The sequence below is a fragment of the Balaenoptera ricei genome, chromosome 1 (genome assembly GCF_028023285.1).
Source record: "Balaenoptera ricei isolate mBalRic1 chromosome 1, mBalRic1.hap2, whole genome shotgun sequence".
Classification (NCBI taxonomy): Eukaryota; Metazoa; Chordata; class Mammalia; order Artiodactyla; family Balaenopteridae; genus Balaenoptera; species Balaenoptera ricei.
The window spans coordinates 66,908,247-66,920,607 of NC_082639.1; positions in this window are offsets into that span (position 1 = coordinate 66,908,247).

Sequence of the window (12,361 nt, forward strand, 5' to 3'; positions counted from 1 at the left end):
AAAGAAGAGAGTCTCGCTTTCAGACTGTGATAATAAAGGAAAATTTCACAGGTGAGGCTACAGTTGACCTATTCTAAAAGTGAGGATGGGAATCTTTCCAAGTTAGAAGAAACAGAATGCGACAAGAGGCAGAGTTTGGAAAGCAGAAGGATTACTTGGAAACATGGTGGTTCAATGTGGACACAGGATAATATCCTGTGACAGGAAACTCATTTGGAAAGGTAAGTTGGGCCAGATCATAGAAGTTATCAGATTAATTCAGGCAGCCACACACAGCCCAGAAAGACCTATGGTTCCTTAGAGTCAGGGGCTGTGACATTCACCTTAGTGACCCCCCTCTCCCACACAGGGCATTGCATGGTGTCTAGCTCATTACACTTATAAATATGCTAAACATATAAGGAAATAAAGTATCAGTCTCCCCAAGGCAATATGCTTTTTAAAAACATGGATCAAAACCTTAAGTGAGGGGAAGTACATTCAAGTGGTGTAGTGGGGCTCCCTTAAGAAAATAGAAAAGAGTTTAAGGAGTTACAGCATCTCACTAGAACTCCTAAAACTGCATGAACTTATAATAACTAACATTTTCTGTGCTTGTGTTGTGTGCTACCCAGTGTCCTCGATGTTACATTCAGCATCTCACTTAATCTCCACAATCCCTATGAATACAAACAATTATTATTCCCAGTGTCCATTCAGGGATACTGGGGGCCATTAGTAATCTGTGTCACATTGAATTAAAATTAGTGTGTAAGCAGAATTTATAGAAGCCTCTAACTTAGGATTCTATTAAGTCTGACCACTCTCCAAGGCTTGGCAACACTAGAAATCTTATTCTACATGGACATACACATAGTTAAAACTCCCACTGTTTAGAGGAAGAAAGCTTGTTATTAGAATATTATTAGTGTGGTCTTGATTGATCTGGGTTTTCAACAGGTGCTATGCTTGCTTTTCAACTACTATTCCTTTAGTTTCATTATTTTTACTTCACTTTTTATGGGTTAATAACTCTAAAATTGGTAATGACTCTTTGGTGGGGGGCTATAATTTTTCAGGAACTAACACGGAAGAGTTTGAGTATAGTGCTTATTGTTTTGTTTTTCTCCAATTTTTTTGTTACCATAGAGTTTCTTTTGTTTTTTACACTAGGAAGTGGGAATGGGTAAGATAGATGAATCAAGGAATCTTTTGTTCCACCTAAGCAGGCAGCAGTCCAAAAAATAAAAGGGAAAAACTGACCTAGAAGAGGAATGCTAAATAAATGTCATCGGATCATCCTGCCCCCGCTCTCAGATCTGACACCTCTAATCAGTCACAGCACTTTCTCCCACTGAGCTAAGATGCAGCTTCAGAATCCTTCCTAACCCAGCATTCAGATAGCATGTGGGCAGAGGAGTCAAGCCCTATTTGCAATCTCTATCCTATAGCTATACTCTAATCTTTGACTGGAAAAGAATCTGTGACATAATTACTGCTTATAAGGTATTATTTTGGGTGGCACGCACAGGGCTATCCAACATCGTCACTCACATAGCCATGTTTAGGCATCATGCTAAGGGCTTTATAGATTATCTCATTTAGTCCTCCCAATAACCATCTGAGGCAAGGACAACCGATCCCTACTTTGGGACAGTTCTGTAGTCTCAGAGGTGAATCATATTTCCAAGTTCCTGACTTGATAGCCCCCAAATCCTAACAACTAATGGCATCTTAGTCTTTGGACAAAAAAGGAGTCGCTAGAATAATGCTCTGGAAAATCTTCAAATAACAGATATCTAAGTGATCCTGAAAATATGTGAATGCAAGTGCCATGAACAAAGTATATTCATGAAAGATAAGAAGGCTGTGTAGTGGAAGTTTTGAAAGGTGGACAAGGTTAGAGCTGAAATAAAGCCTCTAGATAAAATATAAAGAATATTCTGCAAGAGTATTCATTCAAGGGGATGCGACAGGTACTTTCACCATGCTTAATCTCCACAACTGCCTGGGGGGTGAGTGTTATTAGCCACTTCTACGATAAACAATATTCAGTGAGATGAACTTACCTTTCAAAGTCTCACCTTTAGGAGCCAGGATTCAAACCGGGTTGTCTGAATCCAAAGCCTGGGCCCACCCTGATGAGGCAACCTGAGAAGCAAATCAGTATCAGCCTTAAATGATGTTTGATTGGGCTCAGAAAGCACTGACACTGAAATTCAAAGCCACTGGATCCTACATTTGGAGACTGGCCGAAGTCTGTGATAGACTCAAGAACCAGATCTAAGTAACCTTTAGGGTTAGGTACTGAGATGGAAGACAGAGTTAGCCACACATTTGAACACTCTCTTATCCAATAGCTTTTCATTTTAATCCAATATTTCTTCTCTCCACTAGGACGAACTCTTTTCCTTTCTCACCTGATGTGCAGTTGCCAAGGGCTGTCATCATTCACTTTACCCCATTGTAGTGTCCTCAGGCAAATAAAGCCAGTGATTATTTCTGTTCACTTGCCAGAGAAAATGCATCAGGAAATATCAACCTTCCATTTCTCATCTTGAAGACGACAACATTAAACAAGAACGGAAATTCACACAGGTGAACCCATCTGTGCTAAGCATAGAAGCACACGGTCCTTACGATGAATTATTTCAGCATTTAAGCTTTTGGAGCCACATGGCCGTCTTGGCCCAATTATTAACGTGTTGGGTGTTTTTATGTTCTCTCAGAAAAAGACAATTCAGAAGGAAGTTCTCACTCATGCCCTCCTAGCATCTTAAATTTAAATTTCAGGTTTCAATGGCTCAGATTTTCCTGACATTTTGAAAGTAATTGGGGGCTGGAGACTTTGCATTTTTTTTCCTTCTTGTAAGTCATTAAAAAACATGTGTTTCCTATTAACCCGCCAACCATTAGGCAGCTCCTAAATCAAATATGCTTCCTCATTGCTCCGCATCTCCCGGGATAATAACATTGATCAAACTTCATTGAAATCTCACTTAGTTGATTGTACAGATATTGCAGGGAAGTGGAAGACCGCTAGGAGGTTCAGGATTGGGAAACTGTTACTTTTCCTATGGCTCACTTTGCCATAATCTAAAAAGAAATTGAGGGCAATATCCTTCCCTTCAGAAAATATATCTTTAAATGGAGTATGATTTATACACTAACAAAAAGTTTGTAAATTCTTGTCCTAGCAAGCAAATTAAAATAAAATTACTTTTATAGGTATTTAAAGAGTATATTGCTAAATTTTTATTTTAGTATTACAGTCATAATAATTAATACAAGTCTTTTCAGAATTATTTGTCAACTCTTCCATTTTATATTATGTATAATAAGGCTCAAAATTAGGAGCTTAAACATAAAAATTAGACTTAACCATAATTACCCAACTTCATAACCCCTAAATAAGTATGTTCTTTAATTATTTTTCTTATCACAAGAGTAATACATGCTTCTTGTATGTTGTGTAAGTTTTTCTAAAAGCAAAATAAAAAATATTTTAATGTTGTTTAATGTTGTCTTGTTTCACCCACAGTCCACTATCTGGAGTTAAGCTCTGCTAATATTTTAATGTAGATGTCCCTGACTTTCATCTTTCCCTGTGAATTAACATATAGATTATGTATTTATTGGATGTGAGCAAAGGAAACCCAACTGAAAGAATTAATGCAAAAGGACGGGGGGATTTACAATAAGCATAGTAAGATGTCTCCCTGAACTGACAAGAAGGAAGGCAGCCAGGTCTTAGATACAGACTAAAACATGGCAGCGAATTGGAAAAATCAGTTCCCTCCATCCTTCACTCTGTTTCCTCATCCTGTTGCAGAAAATGACAAGTCCCAACATCTTGTGATTTTTAAATTTCCTCTATTCAAGCAAGCAGCCAGACGGAGACTGGACATTCTTTTTTTTTTTTTTAAATGTATGTCTGTATTATTTTAAATTTTATTTATTTATTTATTTATTTATTTATTTATGGCTGAGTTGGGTCTTCGTTTCTGTGCGAGGGCTTCCTCTAGCTGCGGCAAGCGGGGGCCACTCTTCATCGCGGTGCGCGGGCCTCTCACCGTCGCGGCCTCTCTTGTTGCGGAGCACAGGCTCCAGACACGCAGGCTCAGCAGTTGTGGCTCACGGGCCCAGCCGCTCCGCGGCATGTGGGATCCTCCCAGACCAGGGCTCGAACCCGCGTCCCCTGCACTGGCAGGCAGATTCTCAACCACTGTGCCACCAGGGAAGCCCGAGACTGGACATTCTTGGTCACAGTCCCAAAGCTCCCTGGGAAGGTTCAGGATTCTTAAAAGAGTCCATGCTGATCAAAGGGGCACACTTATGTCCCAGCAAAATGGCTGCTTCCCTTGTAACTGCATGCTCGGGTTGAAGGGCAGCAACCAGAAGGGAGAAGTCACAGTGAGCCACAGATACCCACTAGCAATAGTTCTAATATTTTTATTTTGCAAAAGCAAAAAATAAACCATACATATTATTCCATAACTTGCCCCCTCACTTAATACATGTTGGCCAATGTTCAAATAGGCTTCCTTTATTCCCCATTTATTTTTTTATTGACGACACTTTCTCTGCATATTTGTTTCCCTAAAACCATGCTTCCCAATCATTTTTACATTATGACACACACAGATGCAAAATAATACTTCTGTTTCACACTCAGAAAACTGGAGGAAATATGAAGGCCTATATACAGGGCTTGGTGCCAAATATATTTTCTTTCTATTATAAAATTATGATTAAAAATAAAATAGTAAAAAAGTAAAATTGAGGAACATTTAAAATACTGAATTTGTATAAAGCTTCCAAATAAAATGGTCTCAGGGTGTTTAATTAAAAACTAGCTTGCTTCCATACTCTTATTTGTATCTTATTTATATCAGATTTTATGCTTAAAATAATAATACAAAAGTCCTGATGAAGAATTTTTCATGATGATATTTTCAAATTCTTTATAGGGACCATCAGTGAGAAACTTTGCACAGGTTGGTGATTAAAAAAAATGTAAAGCACTTTTACTATTACTCAAAAATGTACACATTTAGATTATATTTAAAGAAACTAACAGCTCTTTCATTTATCTTTTAAAGTAATATTGAAATTTCTTGTGATAATGGGAATAATTTTGAATCCATTGAAAATTTCCATATTAAGTATTTCAAAATAATGACAATGCTCTACTTTTCAGAATGAACATATATCCTTGAAGAGGCCATCCTGAAGCTGGCTAAGTTGCCACTAAAGAGGCATTCTGCCACCAATGAACAGAAGTTTTTGGATATATTTGAAAACAGGGAGCTGTGCCCAACCCGATGTCCCCACACTGGACCAGCCTCTCCTGGAGCTAGTGTGGTTCCCCTGACCACATCTGGTTAACACTGTCTGCTGAAGGAGGGATCCAGGATGCACAAGTATCTCCTCAGCTGTGCTCTGCACAGCATGGTGGAGCAGATGACAAATGAGGAAAGACACAGCCACCCTGTGGGGACCAAGGGGCACCATCAGACCACTTCACCCTTCAAGGAGCCCTGGACCAGGCAGCTCCAGGTCAAAGGCTATGGGAATCCAACAGCCCCAGGCTTGGTCAGCCACCCCACGGTCAGAGGAGATCTTTATCTGGAGGCTGTAATCCATTTATAGCACCTTGGCACAAGTTGTGATCTAATGACATGGAAGATTTATTCATTTTATCTACTAGGACAATGGTTTTCAAATTTTGTTCTATGAGCTCCAGGATTTTGTTCCAGGGCCTTAGAGGCCATGGAGGTGAAAGGGAAGCCCAAGGATTAGAGCTCTGGGTTTGCTGCCCTGTCTCAACCAGAGCAGGTGTCACTGTGACCTCTTTTATATTTAGGTACGTGGGTGTGTGTATAGGGAGAGGGGAAGATTTCAACTGCTAAAAACAAAAAGGTTTTAACCTACAGGACTATATTGGTGTTCACCTCTAAAATTTTAAAAATCATATACAAACACATATTTCTATTAACATCAAACATGAAACAGTATACTTCCTCCTATAAAATGTGAAATTTCACGTCCCCCTTTACCAGCCAGTTTATGTTGAAATCATCTAGGACTTTAGATCTCAATCTTTTTAATACGTTTTGACATTATGTATCTTCTCTTTCCCTTTATTTTTGACAGTTGCAGAAAGTGTCATAACTACATTAGCAATAGTAATCTAAATTTAATGCTATTTCACTGGTTCCATCTTTCACTACATTTTCTTTTATAAATCTTCCTGATTTCTAAATTCTTTATTATGATTAATTTCTTGGTTCACTGGAGCACTTATTCAATAACTTTTTTCAGGAAAGGTACACTAACAGTATGCATTCTGAAGCCTTGCACATTGGAGATTGTTTTCCTTCTACCCTTCCATATGAAGGCTAATGTGTCCAGGGTTAGAATTCTGGGAACACAATATTTGCTCCTCGAAATTGCTTCAAAAAAAGAGAAAGGAAATCTACACTCTAAGCTGAAACTTTGCACAGCAGTCATTATGTGGACAGTGTTGCATTGTTTTCTTCCAGTGTTTGGTTTTTTTGACTTTATTATTTTTATTTTATTTTTATTACTCTGCATTGATTTAATATACCCTATTCATACGTTTGCACCAATTTTCAATATGAAATTAAATATGTTTACATAAAATCATTTCGGTTCCAATAAAACTGTAAAAGGAAGAGTTTTGATCTCAGCTGGATTATTTTCCATTATAACGAATGCTTCCCTTGAATCTGCATGCTTTAAAGCATTGAGAAATCATTGAATTAAGAAAGTTTGCCCTGATGTATCTAGTCATTTTAATTAATTCAATTCTAAGATTCAAATTTTTCTTCCACTTAAAAATATTTTTCAGGACTTCCCTGGTGGCGCAGTGGTTAAGAATCCGCCTGCCAATGCAGGGGACACCAGTTCGATCCCTGGCCCAGGAAGATCCCACGTGCCGTGGAGCAACTAAGCCCGTGCGCACAACAACTGAGCCTGTGCTCTAGAGCCTGTGAGCCACAGCTACTGAGCCCGCGTGCCACAACTACTGAAGCCGCGCACCTAGAGCCCGTGCTCCGCAACAAGAGAAGCCACCACAATGAGAAGCCCACGCACCACAATGAGGAGTAGCCCCCGCTCGCCCCAACTAGAGAAAGCCCGCATGCAGCAACAAAGACCCAACACAGCCAAATAAATAAATAAATAAAAATGTTTTTCTTCTACTGTTTCTTTTTTACTTCCCTCCACCTGTGATGTCCTCTCCTGAAGGTATTTCAATTATAGGGTATCAGCTCACTTCGATCATGTCCCGTGTCTCTTTTCTCTTACTGTTTCCATTCCTTTATCCTTTCCCTTAGTGTCTTGGGACAATTTATCAAGCTTACTTCTCATTCATTAATTCCATTTTCTCCTGGGTTCAATTCACTGTCTGCTTCCTCCACTGCATGAATTCAGAGTTGATGTTCATCGCCAAGATGACGACTTTCAGACTCCTCCCTTTTCCGGATTGCCTGCTTTTGCATCATAAATACAATTTACTCTTATTGAAAATGCAAATAAGAGGTTATCTGAGAGTTTTCCTTCGTCTTCCCGTGACTCAGAGGGTGACATCTGCCCTGTGGCATTAGCATGCCTGCTGTCTTTTGAGCTGCTGTTGCTTGACATCACATGTCCGGTGAGTGTCCCCTGTTTGCCCACTCTGCAGAGGGACAGCTATGTTTGCCCAGCATAGTTCAGGCAGATTCTGCCTCAGGGAATACGGGTCCCTGAGCAAATATTTCAGGCTCAAGACACATAGAGAAAAAGAGGATTTAGATTTGCTGTAGTTTTACTCTGTGAGATTAGAGGTATGGCTGCCCCCTGGGAAATCGGGAGGAAGCTGCAGCCCCAGGTCAGTCACTTCAGGGACCCTCATCTCTGTGCAGTGGTTCTTTTCCACAGCTGTCCTGGCAGCCAGAAAGTTATCTGGGGCTCTTGCTTCCCTTCTCAACCTGACACGACCACCTTCATTAGGAGCCTGCACAACGTAACTCATCATCTGAGCCAATTACAAACTGTCAGTGAGTGCTCTGAGGGCGCCCGTTTCCTCCCATATGAGAGGCACTGCAAGTACTTACCTCGTGGTGGTGTTTGAGGATTGGATGGAGACGTCTCACACACACACACACACACACACACGTCCCTCTGCCACATCTCCTGCCCCGGCCTCTTCCTCCCCACCCTGCGATTTCAAAGCTGGAAAGTACTTCCCTCAGTCCGGACTCACCATCTTCTGCAACTGCAGTAATTTGTTGTTTTCAATGGGAATTTGAAGAAGGGAGTAAGTTCTTACCCCATTCCAGCAATATCCGGCACGAAGTCAGTTCTTAATTTAGATCTGTTGAATGAAAGACGATCCATAGCACCAACTCCCCTCTCAATTCTAAAATTGTCCTGTTTATAAGTATGAGAAAGTGACCTAATGTCACCTCCAGAATGTCAAGGCTTACTGAAAACAGTTTTATCACAGTTGGCAGCAGCTGACACCAATCAAAGCCCAATTAGTCAATGAGAAGGTCAGAGAAATGATTTCAGAGTCCTTTAGGCTGGGAGCTAGAAAGGCAATCGGTCAGTGGTGTTTGACAAGAGGCTTGGAAATTTACTGAAGAGTTTTTAAAGGAGTTGGAACACCTAAATGAACATATCCTAATCAAAGATAGACCGAGCAGCTGAAATCTGTTCAAAGGCTTTGAGAGCTTCAGCACTGAGTTAATTTTAATCACCATCCTTAGATAAGAGAGAAGTAAGCTGGTCACTTTGGTACATTTAGAAATTCTATGTGAGGTTTAAGACTGAGAGTGAGCAGGAAGAAGACAGAGTCTACAGCTTCTCCCCACACCAATACTACAGAGGCCCAAACAGCTCTCTACATCATAAGGCCAACACTCCTTCACAGTTTCTGGAATAAGTTCAAAAGGATATTGGATTTGGAAAATAGAATGGAATTCATTTTGGAGCCACCAAATTAATCCTTCCTTAATGATGAAAAACATGGTACATCCAAGATCAAAACAAACCTCAGAATGGCAAGAGTCAAACTATATAAACAGGCTAAGAGGATTTGCAGTACAAGAAAATAAAAATAAAAATTCAGACCTTCATGAGGCTCCCTCCCAGTGGATTTGGTTGTACATGGTACAAAGAGACATTGGTCAGATAAGTTCAAAGCAATGATTGTTCATGACAATTTGCCTAAAAGCAGGCTGCACACTAAAGAAAATGGAGCTCCCCTCACCCCACCCTAAAGGAGAGCATTAAACTCTTATGTTAAGCCACTAAGAAAAGGGGATTTATTTACTGCTGCAGTACAGTCTAGCTGTAACATTAGCTGTCACTAAGGTATGCTGTGGAAACAACCACGAAATATCAGTAGCTTAGAACACTACTAGATGTTCTCACATTAGATGCGGTTGTGGATTGGCTCTGTCTCTGTTTTATGCGTCTTCATCCTGCATTCAAGGTGAAGAAGCAGCCCCTATCTGGGGGTGCTGCTGTTCTCACAGCAGCGGCAAGAAAGTGGGAGGAACCACGTGATGGCTTTTAAAGCTCCTGCTCAGAAGTGGCACACAACACTTCTGTCACCATTTCATTGCTCAGACCAAGTCACATGGCCAAGCCTTACTACAGTGGAGCAGAGAACTATACCCCCTCCACAGGCAGGAGCAGCAAATAACTGAGAACAATAATACAACCTACCGTAATGCCTGAGCCTGGCTAATACACATATTTAGAACAGAAGCGAGCTGTCACCAAATAACAAAGGAAAAGTAAACCCCCAAAACTATAATATGTGGTATTAGCCCAGCAGTGAGGTGTTGAGAAGACTGCTCTCTGAAGTTGGAGAGATGGAGATCCATGTACCTTATTTGGTAAAACCATCTCCTGAGGTAATATGGGAGGCGGATCGTGTGATGCCTGAGCAGGCATCTTTAGAGGGAGAGGTAGGAAAACTGAAATTTCATTTTATGTGTGTTGTTATTGATAATAACAACACACATAAAATATGCTTGGCACATTTTGGCACACATTGCCAAGTGTGCTTGGCAATGCTACGAGACAAATAGTACCTCGGGGGGAAAATAGGCAATTTCAAGCAGAAATGAAGTGAATAGAGAGTCTAGAAATGTGGGGGTCTTTCAAGACCAAAAAAACTGACCGCTTCCAGTCCCCAAACAGTAAGATATGAAATGTAAAAACAACCTTAAGTGATGAACAAACTAAACAGGAACTTTGGATTTTGCAGCAGAACTCACCCTGGTCCATCTATCCATCGACTCTGGGCTGATACACAAAAGATAAATTTCTATATTTGAGCTAGTATGCTTGGGGGTCTCTTTGTTATAGCAGCTTAGCTTGTACCCTAACACACAACCATAAAGTCTCTTTGAGTATCACTGCTTCCAAGATTCAGCTTTACAGTTAATGTCTTAGAGATCAGAACAATTGTCCAGCCTTGTTTGACATCTAACCTAACCTTGAATAACTTCTTGTTCATTTAGCTTTTATAATTACCAAAAGAAAGACTCTCATCTAATTCATTTTCCACCTGCTATGAAGTGTCCCTCTTAGGGGAATATCAAAGAATTCATAGCACTGCAGGAAATTATAATCTGGTATAGATTTACATTGAATTTAAAGACCAGTGAAGATGCAAGGTCAAATCTAGGCAGTGACATTCTCCCCAGTTCAGTTCAGTTGCTCAAACATTTATTGCAAACCACGCAGATTGAGAGATAGGCAGACTTTGCCCTCAAGAAGGTTTCCACTGATTAAGGGAAACTTATCAATATGCATAAAGTTGTGATATAGTGCAGTAGATGCTATTGCAGAGGAAAACAGGCATGGAGTGCTATAGGAACACAGATGCACAACACCTATCTCAGCTGGAGGCAAGGGCTTAAGGCAGGTTTTGCAGAAGAGAAGATGCCTTAGCAGAGTCTTAAAGGAAAAAGTGAAAAAAATATCTTTGAAAAGGGGAAGGGAACAGTACTTCAGGCAGAAAGAGCCACAGGAACTAAGTTAAGTATGTGAAGGTGACATCTTTATTCCTATTCCGGGATCCCCAGTTGAGTATTTTATCCAGATCTGTCACTCTTTATTGACTACCTGGCCAAGGGGACGCTGGAAGCTACCTCTTGTGCTTGCCTTTCTTTTGTTGGGGAACAATTTCAGATGGCTGGCCTTAGAGAGTGTCCTTAGATACACTTGGTCATGTGTGTAAAGTTGCTAAGGGCTTAAGAGTCTTTCTTCTCACATGTTGGTTGACAATTCTCCATAGTGTTTCTGCATGTCTTATATCAGCTTTTTTTCCACACCGCCTTTTCAAGGTTGTTTGTGTAACAGACAGCCTTGGAAGATAGAGATAGTATCACCCTCCAGGACAGAAAGCACATTAGTTTCATGACTCAGGATAATTAAGATAATGTCTCCCTCCAGACATTATCTCAAGGTTGGGCAAGTTTACCAGCATCACTCTTTCAAAAATAGGGATTTCCTCAACTGTGATGCACAACTTCACCTACATGTCCTGTGAGACTTGGGGGCAAGGGGAACCAATGTGAACATAAAGCTCATGCAGCCTGTGAAGTCATCAGTAATAGAGTCCTTTGTCCCTGACCCAGGAGATGCAGGTCCCCTACCAGTATATATGAAATTGTGGCAGGATAACTTGTTAGCTTGTGAGTAAATAAAATCTCAGACTCCTCACAGTTCTTGACATTCCAGGGATATTTTCATTTTGGATCAGAAAACATTCCCTTAAACCAAGGGGGTGAATTTCTAATGAAGAATTTCAGGCATTAACAACAGATAAAGAAATATTTTTTAAGCAAAGAACTCTCCCATTGTCACCACCTTACCCAGCTGTGTGTTAGGAGAGCCCTATGTGAGCGCTTTGGAACTGGCTCACCCTCTGAAATGAAGAAGTGGGAAAGTCAAGGTGAGTGGAGCCTTCAGAAGGAGATTACTAATGCTTTTCAATGTACTGCAAAAAAAAAAAAAAAAATCTTTGGAAGCCTGGCAATGATTCATGTGTATGCTAATAACTTTTGTATTGTTAAGTATATTGTGTCATGTTCTAGACTGTGGAACTGTGGTTAAATCAACTTTGTGGGAAACCATACATGTCAAACTCCCTCTCTTCTGAACTATAGGGGTTTTGCCATCGCCTGGGAAGTGGTCCTTGTTACATAATCAAAGCTATCTCAGCAGCACAATATCCATTTTCAGCCTCTGGAGAAGCAGAAAGAGAGCATATGGAACACAAGCAAATTTTTTTTTTTAACATCTTTATTGGAGTATAATTGCTTTACAATGTTGTGTTAGTTTCTGCTGTATAACA